The sequence below is a fragment of the Lissotriton vulgaris genome, chromosome 10 (assembly GCF_964263255.1).
Source record: "Lissotriton vulgaris chromosome 10, aLisVul1.2, whole genome shotgun sequence".
NCBI lineage: Eukaryota > Metazoa > Chordata > Amphibia > Caudata > Salamandridae > Lissotriton > Lissotriton vulgaris.
This window is the reverse complement of record NC_141698.1, coordinates 251600760-251615897: the sequence shown is the minus strand read 5'-3', so window position 1 is coordinate 251615897 and position 15138 is coordinate 251600760. Positions and strand designations below refer to the sequence as shown.

Below are 15138 nucleotides of genomic sequence, written 5' to 3'. Positions count from 1 at the left end.
GGGCCCTCTCAGGCTGCCCAAAACAGTCTTGCACACTTTGCATGTTCTCCATACAGGCTACATTGCAGCCTACATGGAGAACATGCCCTGGTCTCAAGTCAACTTTTGAGCATCAAAACACGGCGCATAGACCAATCACCATGCCGCTAAGGGTGCATGGTGATTGGCTGACTAGGAGCCTGGGTGTGCTTCCTGTGGCTGAGCAAGGGGAGGACTACAGAGAAGAGACATGTCATGGAAGCGGTGAAAAGAAACGTTTATTTTATAACCACTTTTCCCCATCTCCTCCCCTGTACTTCCGCATGCTCCATCCTACCTCCCACATCCTTCCCTCTCCCCCCTCCCGCCCCCACACCCCTACCTCCGATACATGCTGGCTGCCGCTGCCTAGACCAGTTTGAGCTCATTTGGGCCTCATCAGTAGGACGCAGCTTGGTTCAAGAAGTTAGCGCAGCATGGGACCCATGGCTGGACATACCCATTGTACTTAGAGTGTTGCACTGAATTATACAAAAGAATAGATGGGTGAAAACCTTGAATTAATCTCAGTTATTGATAATTACTCAGGCTACATCCCAGTTAATCATTCTCCCCACCATACCACCTCGGACAGGAATTCAACTCTCTCAATTCAATTTCAAAGCTTTATTCGACAATTGTCATAAAAGTATCCTTCCTAGCCCTAATACAATAAATACTACGATTAAAAATATTTCTAAAACACATATTAAACAGTTGACAGCCGAATATTATACATAAAATGCCCTATAAAAATTTTTTCCAGTTAATTTCTATAAAAAACAATTCATACAGTGCAATAGAATAGTTGGATTGGACAACAATATTTCATAGCATATTTACATTTAACTTTAAAGTGCGTGTACGTATTGACCATGCCCAGGCAAGAAATTTAGCTACAGCAACTACAAAAGGTGTAGAACAATCAGTTTCAAGTATTCTCAGGGCTGTCGATTGACTACGTGTGCCGATGTTTTGGCACACTGGCTTCAGCCATTTACGTCTAGGGCTAGCATAAAGTGGGCAACAAAACAACAGATGGGAAATATGCTCTGTTTGGTCCTTACAAAAATAGCAGTGCTCATCCCACATGGGAGACCAATGTTTTTTAAATGCATTTACTGGTAAGGTTCCAATACGGAATTGGAAGTACAATTTCCTGTCATGCGGGCGTTCTATAATGTCCCAGTATGTCTCGCAAGAAGGATACATTTTGATGTCCCAAAAGCGAGTTGTCAATGCTGATTGGGAACCTTTACAGAACGTTGTTACGTACACCATTTCCCAATACAGTTCTTTCAATTTAGCTTTCGAGGGAAAGCTAGCCACATCCTGATTTCCCCACAAATGTTCCAATGTTAACAATACAAGGAGCCCCCGAAGTTCCTTTAGCCATTCTATGCAATGAAATCGGTCAAACTCAACGACATCCTTCAGAGCTGCAGCATAATGACTCAGTTCTGGGGTCACCATCAAGCGTCTCCAATATAGGAGTGGCCGTAATCTAGCTATATCTTCAATGTTTTTCTTGCCAAGGTCCAATTTCAAGGGAAGTGTGGGCGTGCTTTGTGGGACCATAACAAGCCCTCGTATAAACCTATTTTCTGCACGTCCCAACTCTCTCAAATTTGAAAACCCCCACAATTCAGAGCCGTATAAGCAGGCGCCTAATACTTTCATGTTGTATATCTCGAGTGCACATTTAACCGGCTTTGTTAGTGATTTGCGATGTTTCAGGGCTACTGCACCAGCAAGCTGGTTAAACTTCAATAGTGTGTTGTCAATGTGCGATTTCCACTTCATGTTTCCCTGAAGGGTGATGCCTAAGTAGGTGAAGGCGTCCACTTTCTCTAAGGGGGTGCCTTTATATTTAACTACACCTTTGAAAGAAGACTGATAGTTTAGGCACATGAATTTAGTTTTGGTGGTATTCAATTCAAGTCCTCTACTATCACAAAATTCACCAAAGGCATCAACCACTTTTTGGAGACCGCTCGGGGTGCGTGAGAGTAACAGCGTGTCGTCCGCAAACATTAATACAGGGACGTGGCATCCTGCTATAATCGGGGCGTCACTTGGAGATTTCATTAAATGGTCAACAATACCGTTAATGTAAATTGAAAATAGTGTTGGGGCTAAGACACAGCCTTGCCTAACTCCACGTTCTACTGGGAAGGGATCTGTGGCTTCTCCTTGCTTGCCCCATCTGATTTTGGCAAAGTTATTGTCGTGAAGGCGGACAAGGAGAGTGATGAGTTCCTGGCTTAGTCCTACATCAGCCAGGGTCTGCCACAATTTTTCTCGAGGGACTAGGTCGAAGGCTGCTTTTAGGTCTACAAATACAGCGTACAACGTGCCTTTCTTAAGTGTGACATTTCTCCAATAAACGGTTATGAAATAGAGAACTTGGTCAACACTACTAGTCAGAGGACGAAACCCTGCCTGGTATGGGGATAGTATATTTTTTTCGTCAATCCATTGTTGTAACTTGTTCTGGACTAGGCGGCCCATCAACTTTTGCGCTGTGTCTATGAGACTAATGGGTCTGTAGTTTTGGGCTAATGTTTTGTCTCCTTTTTTAAATATGGGGATGATTTCTGCTCCCTTCCATGAGTGGGGGACTTCCCCACCCATTGCCACAGCATTTGCCAGCATTTTGAAATATGAACACCAGGCATTACGGTCCGATAAAAATACGTCGGCCGGGATGCCATCCATGCCTGGCGCTTTTCCCCCCGCTATGCAATCAAGTGCTTTACTCACTTCGTTCTCATCAAATATTTGGCTTTTGAAAAAAATAGATGGGGGAGGTTGGACAGAAACGTACACAGGGTTGCGGGCGTACTGTGGTTTGAAAAACTCAGTCCATTTATTTATTGGTACATGGTTTTGGGGCTGAGCAGCTATTCCTCCCCTCTCCCATTTTACTATGGCCCAGAAGCGCTTAGAGTCCTTGGCTGCACATGCTTCCTTCAATTCCAGCCACCCTTCTTCGTCCCATCGTTTCTTGGCCCTTTTTTGGGTTTGTCTATATGCATCTCTTGCCCTCCTAATTGCTATTGCATTACCTGTTTTTAATTCTAAACTCAGATTAAGTCGTGCCACTCTGCAACTCTTGTCATACCAACCTTGCTTTGGTTGGGTTTTTCCCTCTTTGCTAGGATCAACTCTTTTAGTAAAAAAACGTTGTAATTTTGAGAAGAGGTTATCATGAGCCTCCATCATGTAGTCTTGAAAGCTAGGCATCCCTTGATTAGACTTGATATTGTTTACTTCATTTACTACTAATGCTTTAAGTGCCTCAAATTTTGTATTATCTTCTATTAGCATTCTCCATTTAAGGTGGCGTAGGTTATTGGAACATACTACATCCTGCGTCACCATTCCATTGTTATTAGAATGCGGTATGGGCTTATGATAGGAATAAAAGGTTAGTCGCAAGGGATTATGGTCGCTTTCTAATCTAGGTTCTACAACCATGTCTAGCACTTTGCTCCAAAACCTTACATCTATTAATATATAATCAATTCTGCTGGAAGATCGCCCATTGTCAAACGTATTGATACCTTTTAAGTCAGAGGGCGAGCGCCCATTTGCCGCTCTCAACCCTCTGGCTAGGCAGAGACTTTTTAGCTGGATTGCCACATTACTCCATTTTTTAATGGCAGGCAGTTCCAACTGCGGAATTCCCCACTTGGCATCCTCTTCCTCAGACAAAATCCTGTCCTCCTCACCCAGGGGCTCAAAGGTTACATTAAAGTCACCACCTACTACAATTTGGCTTTGGGGTGGTAGCATTTCGATGTTCTGTTCTAAAACAGCTATAGTATTTGAAGATTGACCACTAGCCACACCCCTGGCGTAGACGTTAAACAGGATAAGCTCTTGAGTGTTATCCCAACTAACAACAAGGGCCATAATGTCATTAGAAGGTATTGATAATTGTTTTATGGTGACATTCAAAGATTGGCGTATCCATATTAGTAGGCCTCCGGAAGGACGTCCGAGGCGATTTCTAGTTGCGGGAATATAATAATTTAAATATCCCTCTCTGAAGGTTGGGGTGAGAGACCAGGTTTCTTGCAGCATAATAATATCATATTGGATGATATATTCAGCCCATTCCAGTGTGTTTACCTTACTTGCTATGCCTGCAATATTCCATGATACAAGGGATAGTAAATTTAATTTCCGTTGGTCTAATAACTGGTCATTCTTCTGATCGCTTGCATTAACTGACTGTTCTGAAAATGCTATATTTCCCCCCCTTGAAATAATCTTGGTCCCTTTCACCCTTGTAGCACATACTGAAGCATCAACTGCTATCTTTCGCTCTTTTAGAGCGGGGTTAATGCATGCCATATGGGTTGATTTCTGTTTCTCTGTGTTCTGATTGGCCAGATGAGTGCGTTTTATATTTCCTCCTCCTACTTGGTTTTGCTGCGCCGACCTATTATAACAGACTCGGTCGGAGTTTGTGAGTCAGTCACATTCGTTTAAATCAGATAAAGCAGAGAAGCAATTTTCCAAGTTTAACCCCCAATCACCGCTTGGGCCACCCCTACCCCTATCCCTTCTAGTTCCGACTACTGACCACTTAGTCCTTAGGATACTTGGTTTTGCCAGTAAGCCTCTTCTACTATAAAAAAAGTCTAACGTTAACGGTACTATTTCTGCCGTTCTACGTTGGGGTGGAAAGATATTTTGCAGAATATCTGGTAACACATCAGGGCCCTTCAGATTTAGTACCACACAGTCCCCAGCAAATTTCTTAGGTTTGGACCCTATCCAATTTACTCTTCTTGCTGTTAGGAGATCTTCAGACAACTTTTCTTTACCCCAAGGAGATATTTGAATATTGTTGCCTAACCACTGCAAGGATTTATTTAAGAGGGAATCAGGAGTCTCAATCTGGTCTTTTCTCAGTGGTGGGACATTAGCAAGTACTAAAACTAGGGGCGAGGCTTCTACTATCAACTCTACAGGATTTAATTCTGGGTGGGGGTCAGATGTTAGAACATTCTCTTGTGGTGAAGGTGTAGCTACAACTGTGGGGTTGTTAAAATGGTTTCTGGCATTGGTTACTCCGGTCTGTGTCGGATCGATGTAACTTTGGCGTTCTCACTCAAATTCACCTGCAACTCATCTATTTTGTTCATGATCGAGTTCGGAATTTCCCCCATGTTATCATTTGTTGTTTTCAAAAGGGTCTCCAGTTTGTGTACTTTGTCGGACAAATGGTCTATTCTAGATATGAGCGGTTTAATTATTCGTACTATCCTGGATTCTAGCATGCCCATAAACTTGTTCGTTAACAGGTCATCCCAATCTATAGTACTACTCCCTTCCTCCCTTATATCATCAATTACATTTTTGTGTTTAATGTTAGGCGGAGTTGATGGTTTTTTACTATTTGAACGTAATCCTGGCCTTTTGGAGGGGACCTTAGTAGACCTCTTAGCCGCTCTTGGAGCAGGGACTGGCGTTGGCGGGGTAATGCTACCATCAACTAGCTCTAAATCGTTACAGGTCAAGTGGGGTTCATCCCCCGATAGTAATTCAACATTTGTGGCAGGTTGTGAAACATTAATAGAAGCATTTAATACTGGACAAACAACATTTTCCACACTTGGAGCGTCGCTTAGATTCATTACTTCTGTGTCCAGTTCAATTAGACAAGGAGCTTCCCTTTGGGTGCCGGGAGGAGAGTCATTAAGGCCCAGAGAAGACCTCCGATCTTTATTTAGTTTTGCTACCCTGTGAACTAAATAATTATCCATAGTATTGGCAGGGGTAGTAGGTGTTTTCTGCTTTGACATGCTTAGTCAAGGGGATATAGTAATGATAACAGGTAATTAGCCCTTGCGTGTATATACAACCAATAATGAATAAGCAGTGGGACAGATGACTCACGGTGCTGAAGATGTTAGTGACCTGGTCCAGTCCAGTCGTGGCCAGTCTTGGACTGTCTTAGACTGTCCGCCCTTTGTCCGGGCTTAGTCCGGGCGTCCCGCTTGCGTCCCGCTCCACCGAGGACGGCGGGATTTTCTAGCGCCTCCGGGCGCGATGACCCCTGTGATGTTGTTCCGGGTCGCTGGGCAGGCTGGGTGTTGTAGTTTCCCTCCGCTCGGCGGCCGCGAGAGGGACTCGAGCGGCGGCGGGAGGGAAACCTGGACGAGGCGAGGGCTCAGTCAGTTCAGCAGTCCCAGGCAAGGTAAGGCAGCTTTCTGGCAGAACACCCGCTCCACCGAGGACGGCGGGATTTTCTAGCGCCTCCGGGCGCGATGACCCCTGTGATGTTGTTCCGGGTCGCTGGGCAGGCTGGGTGTTGTAGTTTCCCTCCGCTCGGCGGCCGCGAGAGGGACTCGAGCGGCGGCGGGAGGGAAACCTGGACGAGGCGAGGGCTCAGTCAGTTCAGCAGTCCCAGGCAAGGTAAGGCAGCTTTCTGGCAGAACACCCGCTCCACCGAGGACGGCGGGATTTTCTAGCGCCTCCGGGCGCGATGACCCCTGTGATGTGGTTCCGGGTCGCTGGGCAGGCTGGGTGTTGTAGTTTCCCTCCGCTCGGCGGCCGCGAGAGGGACTCGAGCGGCGGCGGGAGGGAAACCTGGACGAGGCGAGGGCTCAGTCAGTTCAGCAGTCCCAGGCAAGGTAAGGCAGCTTTCTGGCAGAACACCCGCTCCACCGAGGACGGCGGGATTTTCTAGCGCCTCCGGGTGCGATGAGCCCTGTGATGTTGTTCCGGGTCGCTGGGCAGGCTGGGTGTTGTAGTTTCCCTCCGCTCGGCGGCCGCGAGAGGGACTCGAGCGGCGGCGGGAGGGAAACCTGGACGAGGCGAGGGCTCAGTCAGTTCAGCAGTCCCAGGCAAGGTAAGGCAGCTTTCTGGCAGAACACCCGCTCCACCGAGGACGGCGGGATTTTCTAGCGCCTCCGGGCGCGATGACCCCTGTGATGTTGTTCCGGGTCGCTGGGCAGGCTGGGTGTTGTAGTTTCCCTCCGCTCGGCGGCCGCGAGAGGGACTCGAGCGGCGGCGGGAGGGAAACCTGGACGAGGCGAGGGCTCAGTCAGTTCAGCAGTCCCAGGCAAGGTAAGGCAGCTTTCTGGCAGAACCTCTCTCTTGAACCTACTTTAATAGGAACACTGCAGCCTGAACTGTGAGCCTAGAGCACTTCCAGATGGGAGCACAAGCAACAACAACCACCCCAGAATGGTTTTGACCTGCATAGGTGTTATCAGTGAGGTATAGTTTGAGTCTCATGGCACAGTGGAGTGAGTACCGGATCCACATCTGGGCATATCTGTCACACATAGGGAATCTACTGCAACAAACAACTAGGTGATTGAAAGAATGCTTGAATTGCTCTCATTCACTCACTAATAAATGCTCAAGACCGCATCACACACCATACCTTTTTGCCCACTGTGCCATTGTGCACAGTCACCTGCTATATGCAACTGAGACTTGTCCTGGTCCAACTAAAACAATCCAACCCTAATTGCTGTGCCAGCAGTGGTGTAGCAATGAAGGGGTGGGGGAGCAGTCACCCCTGGCAGTACGAGTTTTGGGGCGGTGGCACTTTTCCCCTCATTGTCATCTGTCTCCCCAATCAGCCCACCTCCAGCTCTTCACTCTTATCTGCGACTGTCATGGGCCGGCAAATGCAGGGACCGCCATGGACGTCAAAAGGGCTAGCTACACCACTGTGGGCCAGATCACTTCCGCATGGGAGCACAAGCAAACTCTAGAGTGGTTTTGTTCTACTACGGTCTCATCAGAGATATAACTTAATTCTTTTGGCTCAGTGAGCATAAACCTCATTTTTGGGCATACCCACTGCACATCCAGCATTTACTGTAACAAAGAAGGTGGTGGAAGGAATGCTTGAATTAATCTCAGCTACAGGCATTGACTAGCGCTGCATTTCAGACCATCACCAATCTAGACAGGAGTCTGCGATATATAAATCTGTCATGGTCTGGCTCCAATGAGACTCAACTGTAACCAACAAAAGACTTTAGAAATGCAGGCAGGACATTGCCATATATTTACAGGAAGATGTTTCATGTCGAAAATGACTATTTGAGCTATTACAATATATAGATCTATTTTCTGAGTTGTGCCATTTGAGGATAATTTCAACACTGGCCAAGAAAGAAACCACTGGAGAATTGTGATATGATGTTTAAGTTAATGCAGAAAAAGGAGTCCAAAATGACCTATTTCCACATGCAGGATGGTAACATGAAGTTTTGCAGGATGGTCATTTGGTGTGTTGGTTTTCCATCAAGGATCCTTCATTGTTAAAAAATAATTATCGAAGTTTTACGATCCCATGTATATTCAAGAGGTCAAAATAAATGTCATAAAAGTGGATCATGATAGTGGTAGCATGGAGGCAGATTGGCTAGGGTGAATAAATTCAGTAAAGAGAAAAAAATCCATGCACCTATCGCATTCTGCTTGCCACAGTGATGAAGATCTAGAGTTTCAAGAAGGTAACTCTGCTCAACAGAATTCACGTGTTTGTAAGATAAAGACGATTCAGCAATCTATAAGTTTCAGCAGCAGAAGTTGCAAAGTAGTGCCTCAAGTTTGGAGATTGGCTTGTCCACGACTTCTTTTCCATGGACAATTTTTGTGTATCTAAGTTGTTTTGGTCGTGGTGTGCTCTCTGTGCTCTATTTCAGAATCATGGTGCACAAGGGAAAAACAGATTATGTGGATGTTGCAGGTTAGGCGGTTACTACTGGCACGCTTGGCCTGGCCATACCCATACATTTATTCTGCCATTAAAAAATGTAAGCTCTTCTTCAAGGTCTGACCCAGAGACATCACTACAAGTCATACCAGCACCTGTGGAATTCAGCAATTGTTTGATGTGTTGCACCTTGTAGTGATTAAGTATTCCAAACCCAGCCTTGACTGTCAAAAACATAATTAGATTTGGTAAACATCCTTGTCTGAGTTTCCACTTTTGCAGAGTAAAGATTCTCACACGCCTTAGAGCCTATCACAGCCAAAATAGACAGAGAGCAACTTATTTAAAGGTGTAGAAATACAACTTTATTTGCGCAACAATCAAACAGTTGTCAAATTAAAAGAGCCTGCTAAGTCGATGGTTTTCAAAGTAGGAAAACGTTAGCAATACAGCAAATTATCTCAAACATCAATGACTTTCAATCTGTTCTCTGGTGTTGCCTATTACAGTTACAAAAACATTTATTTTCATTGATTTGGCAGTATCAACATAATGCAGTCAGTTACATAACGACATTGGAGAAAATTCACAAACTTGTGCAGAGTACCAAATCAACCTGTTAGAGCATTCCATGGCAACTATTAAAATCATATAAAAACTACAAGCACCATTTTATTATCAATGCATCAAAGTGATAAATGGGTCTAAACATGCAGATAAGCGTCACTACTTTACTGTACCTTGATTGAAAACGGAAATGTGTATATTTAATATGTAAACAACTCGAAATTAATTTTAAATGTAAACCCGATAATGTGTCTTGGTTTTGATTATTTAAACTCAGAGTAGATTAATTTTAGTTTAACAAATAGGTTGTTTAAAACGAATGATGACCTCCAAATGATGAATTTTAAACAGCAAATCTATAATTTTAGTTCCACAATAACATTCCATTAAACGTATAAACGCCCTAACCATAGAATCGAAATTAAGATATTTGTAATTTACCTCTCAGCGAGACATAACATTCAAAACATTAATAAATTGCTTTAAAGAAACCAGTTTAATTCGTTTAGAAACTCTTTAATGCGCAAATCAGTTCGTTTAAGAACATCTGGCATGCATCAATGCATGTAAAATGACTGCGAGATGTTCTTTTTGGGATAAATGTTGGACGTACCAAAAAAACATCTATCTTATAACACACCATGATGACTCTGTGCCTGGGAATAACACTTAATAAATGCTGTTGAGCTTCAAAAAAGGGCTTTCCATAAAAAAATCTCACAAGAAAAAGTGGAATTGAAAAATGGGGTGTAAAAAGTAGAGTTTTTCATCAGCACCCGGAGTGTAGCTGATAGTTATTGTAAATAGTTTTGCACACAACATACAATTTCAAATAAGCAGACTTTCAACCAGGGGTCGCCAAGCCTTCAGAGAGAGTTTGCTGTGTTTACCCCTCAGCCCGTGATGATGTTCAGTACTGGAGGGTTCTGCTGTGGGAAATAGTTCGCCTTTTTCTCATTTTTTCCACTCCGTAGGATGTTTACCACCCCTTTTGTAAAGCGACGTGCGCTTAAAACGGATTGAACTAGTAATAAAATTGCCCCTAACCTGAAATGTGGCTATATTTCGCATTAGGTTCTTAAATTATTTAAAAATCAAAATACCCTAGTTAAAGTATGACCTCACGTCTCCTCAATTAGACAGCCCTATCATATAGAGGCTGACCTTTTCAATGTGAATTCCTTGGAACCTTTCCATTTGCTCTTTTCACCTTCTACATTAATTAGCATCTGGCGAGGTTACTCGATATATTTTGAACTATATTTTTCATTTATGCTGTAGTTGCTCTCTCCCTCCCAAAATAGCTGAATTCTAACTATGATTATGAGGTAAAGGTATTATTTGGCCACTAAAAGAAGGGAAAGGTAGACTGTATGGTAGATGACTTTTTTCTCACATGAATTCTAAACAAATGCCTGTAGAATCGAGAAAGTCTATGGAGGACCAAGTATATGTATATGTGAAAAGTAATTTATGTGTATCTTATTTTCAGCAGATTCCATTTGTTACGCTACGGAAATACTAAGGGGCTTATTTATGAGAGCCCTGCATCACTTTTGCACCACGTTTAGTGGAACATGCCTGAGGTAGGGCTCTCAGAGATTTATGAAGCCACGCAAAGCGACCCTGCATGGCTTTGAGTGGCATCATAAATCATGACTAAGCCGACACAACAAAAATCACTGCATCACCTTACTCTGCAACCAGAAGGCATTCCTTGGGCGTTGCAGTAGGTTTTACCCCCACAACACCCACGGAATTTGATGCTGCCCTGATTTATGAAGTGATGTAAACCTGGGGAAGCGTCAAATCCGTACTCCTCCGAGGTGAGGCACAAAGAGGAGGAATATCTTAATTTCTCCTCTTTTTACCTCTTTCAATATGTGCTGCATTCTGCAGCACACATGGAAAGAGGAAAGCACCTCATAGGATTGTTATTGCGCAGGAACGTGCCCCTTCCTGCACAAAAACAATCCTGCCTGCAACGAAGGCACCCTTGCACCATGGTGCAAGGGTGCCTGCTTTGGTGCTAGGTTACCCAAACGGTACCAGCACAGGCCGAAAGGACAGGAATGCACCATATTGATTAAATATGATGCATTCCCACCTTTCACTTCGGCGTAGGGCAGCACAGCAAGGTGCCTTGCTGTGCTGCCCTACGCCAAAATGTAAGACGCTAAATATTTTAGAAAAAATATAATGCTCAAGAAATGTATTGATAATATAATTCAATATGTGTGGCTCAAAAAGTGGGTGGTAGTATTTTTGCCTCATTTTTAGATCTGACTTTAGTCAAAACATTTAGGGGTTTTCGGGAAAAAAATATATTATACATGCCTACTTACACAGGTTTTTGTTAGCCCTCTTCATCCATTGGTCTGCTGTTGTGTCATTCACATATTGTTTCCACCCATCACAGTGTATAGCATTAGACGCAGGGCCAGCCCTCTTCATCCATTGGCTTACCTTACTCTGAGTGACTGCATTCTGTGCTTACACATGTGTACATCTACACAGTATAGAGTCTGCTTCAGTGCCTGGGACTAGGGATGCGATGTGCGCTTTTACATAAAAAAGTTGTTTTAAAAACAATGCTTGTTTTTCTTAGGCATGCCCTGGCAACAGCCCCAAGACTACTCTCAATCCACTTGTGTGTGCTTGTGCTAGCTGTCTTTGTACATTAAAAAATTCAGAAACAAAGTAAACATTGTAAAGCCAAAAGGTCAGCAGCCAACTCCAGACTTATTGGCTTAGCTAATTCATGATCTTTGATACGAGGGTCAAAGTCAACTTCCTAACAACTAATGTGGAAATAATCTAAAATGAATGTTCATAAACTGTGTATAATATAGCCCTTTACACCACAGTCTTTGACATTTGTAAGTCATAAGCCGTTGTAAGCATACCTTACTACTTTAGTTCAAGGATGTGGGTAAAGGATGTGGTATGAAAGACACCCTCAACATTCCTTGCAGTGGTCCCCCTCCAGTTTCATTATGCCTCCATGAACTGTGAAATATTCTCACTTGGTGAGAAGTCATATTTAAAATAACAGAATAATTTTGATGCACATGTGTTGTTGTTTGAGAGGTTTTGTACACCATTTCTCCCTCAGTTAATTTGGGTTCGTACTGTGCACACAATTCTTGCATATTGTCCTCTCAATGACAATAATTACTAAAGTAGCTCACCACAAGTGCATAACAATCGTTGGTTCAAAATATCTGCTCATTTGCATAAACTAATGATGATGAACCAACCTCAACAGATTATTAATGCAGCTTTGTTTATTTTATGGAGCATCCTAGGTCTTATTGTTGCCCCTGTGAGAAACACTGGCTTTTTGCAGTGTCCCCCCACTTTTTTGCCCCATTTTGATTACTAAATGCTGTTTTTAGGTTTCGGCCTGGCGTTGCAACTGCGTAGCAGTTGCTCCGCCCAGGCGAAATCTATTGTTATCTCTATAGTGGGGACTTGACACCGCCCCTTCTTCCATTGGCTAGCTCCATAAATGGAGGCTAGCCATTGGAAGAGATTGGCCGTCAATCACGTTTTCCAGAGAAAACGCGATTCGGGGGCGTTTCTGGGTCTTTTTTTAAGCCCCGCCCCTTGTAGGCATGTGTCCCGGGCCGCGCTGTGATTGGCTGCAGGCCCGGGACACCCCAGTGACGTCATTTCCCGGGCCGCGCTGTGATTGGCTGCCGGCCCGGGACACCCCGTGACGTCAGCCAATCACAGCACGGCCCAGGACCTGACTTGTTTACCATTGAAAGCACGGAAGCAAACATTAAACATCTCCTCTCCCCGCTCCAATTCAGCACATAATCCATGAGCGTTTCACCTTCCGCGTCACTTAAATGACTGCCTTGGCTCAGTGGCCGAAAACACACACTGTAAAACCATACATTATATGATCACGTTTTACATCGTTGTCGAAAGCTTCATAATGGAACAGTAACTCCAGTGTGTCACCCGGAGGAGAGAAGGGATTATGAGTGTAATGAATGGTAATAGAAGAAAGACTACCGTATATCGTACTAAGAGACAAATGCTTGTGGGGAAGAGCTTGTCCTGAAGGTGGGGCCATCTCAAACAAGACTGAGACAGAGGGTAACGGCGTCGTTCGAAATTTGTATGCATAATGATACCTACACGGACACACATTTTTGTTTTTATCAGAGATGTTGCTAATATGTTGAAGTTTTGGATATGCATAGTCATTCACTTATCATTATCAAGCCATCAACAAGGAAGACAGAGTGCATCTCTTTATTTTACCCATGAATGTCATTTGAACGTATGCATTGAATATTCTGAAGAAACCCGTTTTAAAAGCATCACGCTGGGGCAAGGACAACACAGTAACAGGAAGGACATTGAAACTACAGTTTCTGATGTGCTTATCATTGGTAGGTGAAAGACATACTTGCTACAAATAACCTTCACGACAGCATACAGGATGGCGGACCAAGATCTAAATTATTGCTTGAGTAAACAAGGCACTAAAACGTAATCTAGAGTTGCCCTAAACCGCTCTACCCCTGAATGCGCCGATTATTCATCTCAAAGTCCTATGCAATCCGACAACAACTCTTATGCACGCATAGGTCACTCTTTCACATTTTATTTAACTTGCTTTCTTGTAATTGTAATATTGCATATGCAGAGTGGAAACAGTAAATAATTAACACACGCCTGGAATGGAGTGACATGAAAACTCCGCTTTAGATCCCGTCCAGTCAAACATCCGCCCCCTGCCACTTGCATAGTAACTTAACCGTACCGCCGTTCCTTTCAAATCTATTGTGTGGTCGCTTCCCTGCTCCCAAATGTCCTTGCTCCCAAATGTCCTTAACACTAGTTCACGTTTCACAATCAATGCCATATTCCATGCGCGTCAATATTTTCACCTCACCTCACTGGCTTCCGATTTCTAGCGCAACTCCCGAACTTCTCATGCCGCCTGTCTCACAGCCGAAGCTCCGCCTGCGCCTCGTGCTTCCGTTGCCAGCCGTTTCCTAGGAGATGAGTGGTCGCCGTGAGGAAGGCAGAGGGAAAACCAAGGTTTTGACACGGGAAGTGGGACCAGAAGAACCGGAGAGAGGACCCCTACGATCCGAAAGAGAGTCTGTCGAATTAGAGGGAACGTCGGAACGCCAGGGAGAACAAAAGTGGAGAAGGTAAAATTAATTGGAAACCTCAGCTTCAGAAAACTTCGCAACAATTTCAAAACACTTGCCCGCTTTTGCGCATTTTGATATAAGCGTGTGTTTGCATTAGCAGAAAAATAGCGTTCTCTTGCTGGGTTTGCCGGAAGTAACGCTCTTCTGCTTTGAACACTACCCATTGTGGCATTTGTGAAGTTGAAATGGGTGACTAACATTGAAAATATTTGTATAATGATGATGATGCTGGTATCAATGCAGAATGAGGAGGCAGACTTGGTGACTATGGGGAAGGTCGCTTTATTATAATTACAGGATCGCGGGAGAGCGCCGAGCGTCTGCTCTGCTCCGATCCGCGGGCTCTCTTCGCGCGCATGCGCACTCGCTCGGACTGGGTGTCTTCGCGTGTTGCGTCATGACGCAACGCGCGAATACTAGAGCACAACTCTACATATCTCCCCTTTTTATACATACACAAAAGAGTCCCCAGGGGCTTAACATCCCCCTAGTTCAAAGTCTCTGAAATGATTGGGTCTGACCACCACTCTACCGGCGCGTGTGCGTCTTACCGGTGTGGAGGCTTCTCTGGTGTAGTTCTCTTCAGGGCTTACAGTCTTGTCTCTGCTGAATCTGCTCGGCTCTTTTTGGTGTCACACACCTTTCTCCCTGTGTTTCCTCTGCAAAGGGTCT

The 15138-nt window shown here is 44.3% G+C and overlaps 1 protein-coding gene across 3 annotated transcripts in view; it reads right to left on the bottom strand.

Moving 5' to 3' along the window:
• LOC147685056 (GTPase IMAP family member 9-like) overlaps positions 1–15138 on the bottom strand; it is a 492924-nt gene that overhangs the window by 53967 nt on the left and 423819 nt on the right. The window contains exon 7 of one of the 3 annotated variants that reach the window (XM_086940940.1): positions 9059–12671. The exons of the other annotated variants lie outside the window; for them this stretch is intronic. The gene's annotated coding sequence lies outside the window, so the exon portion shown is untranslated. Of the gene's footprint in view, positions 1–9058; positions 12672–15138 lie in introns of those variants that run through there. 3 annotated transcript variants of the gene reach the window in all.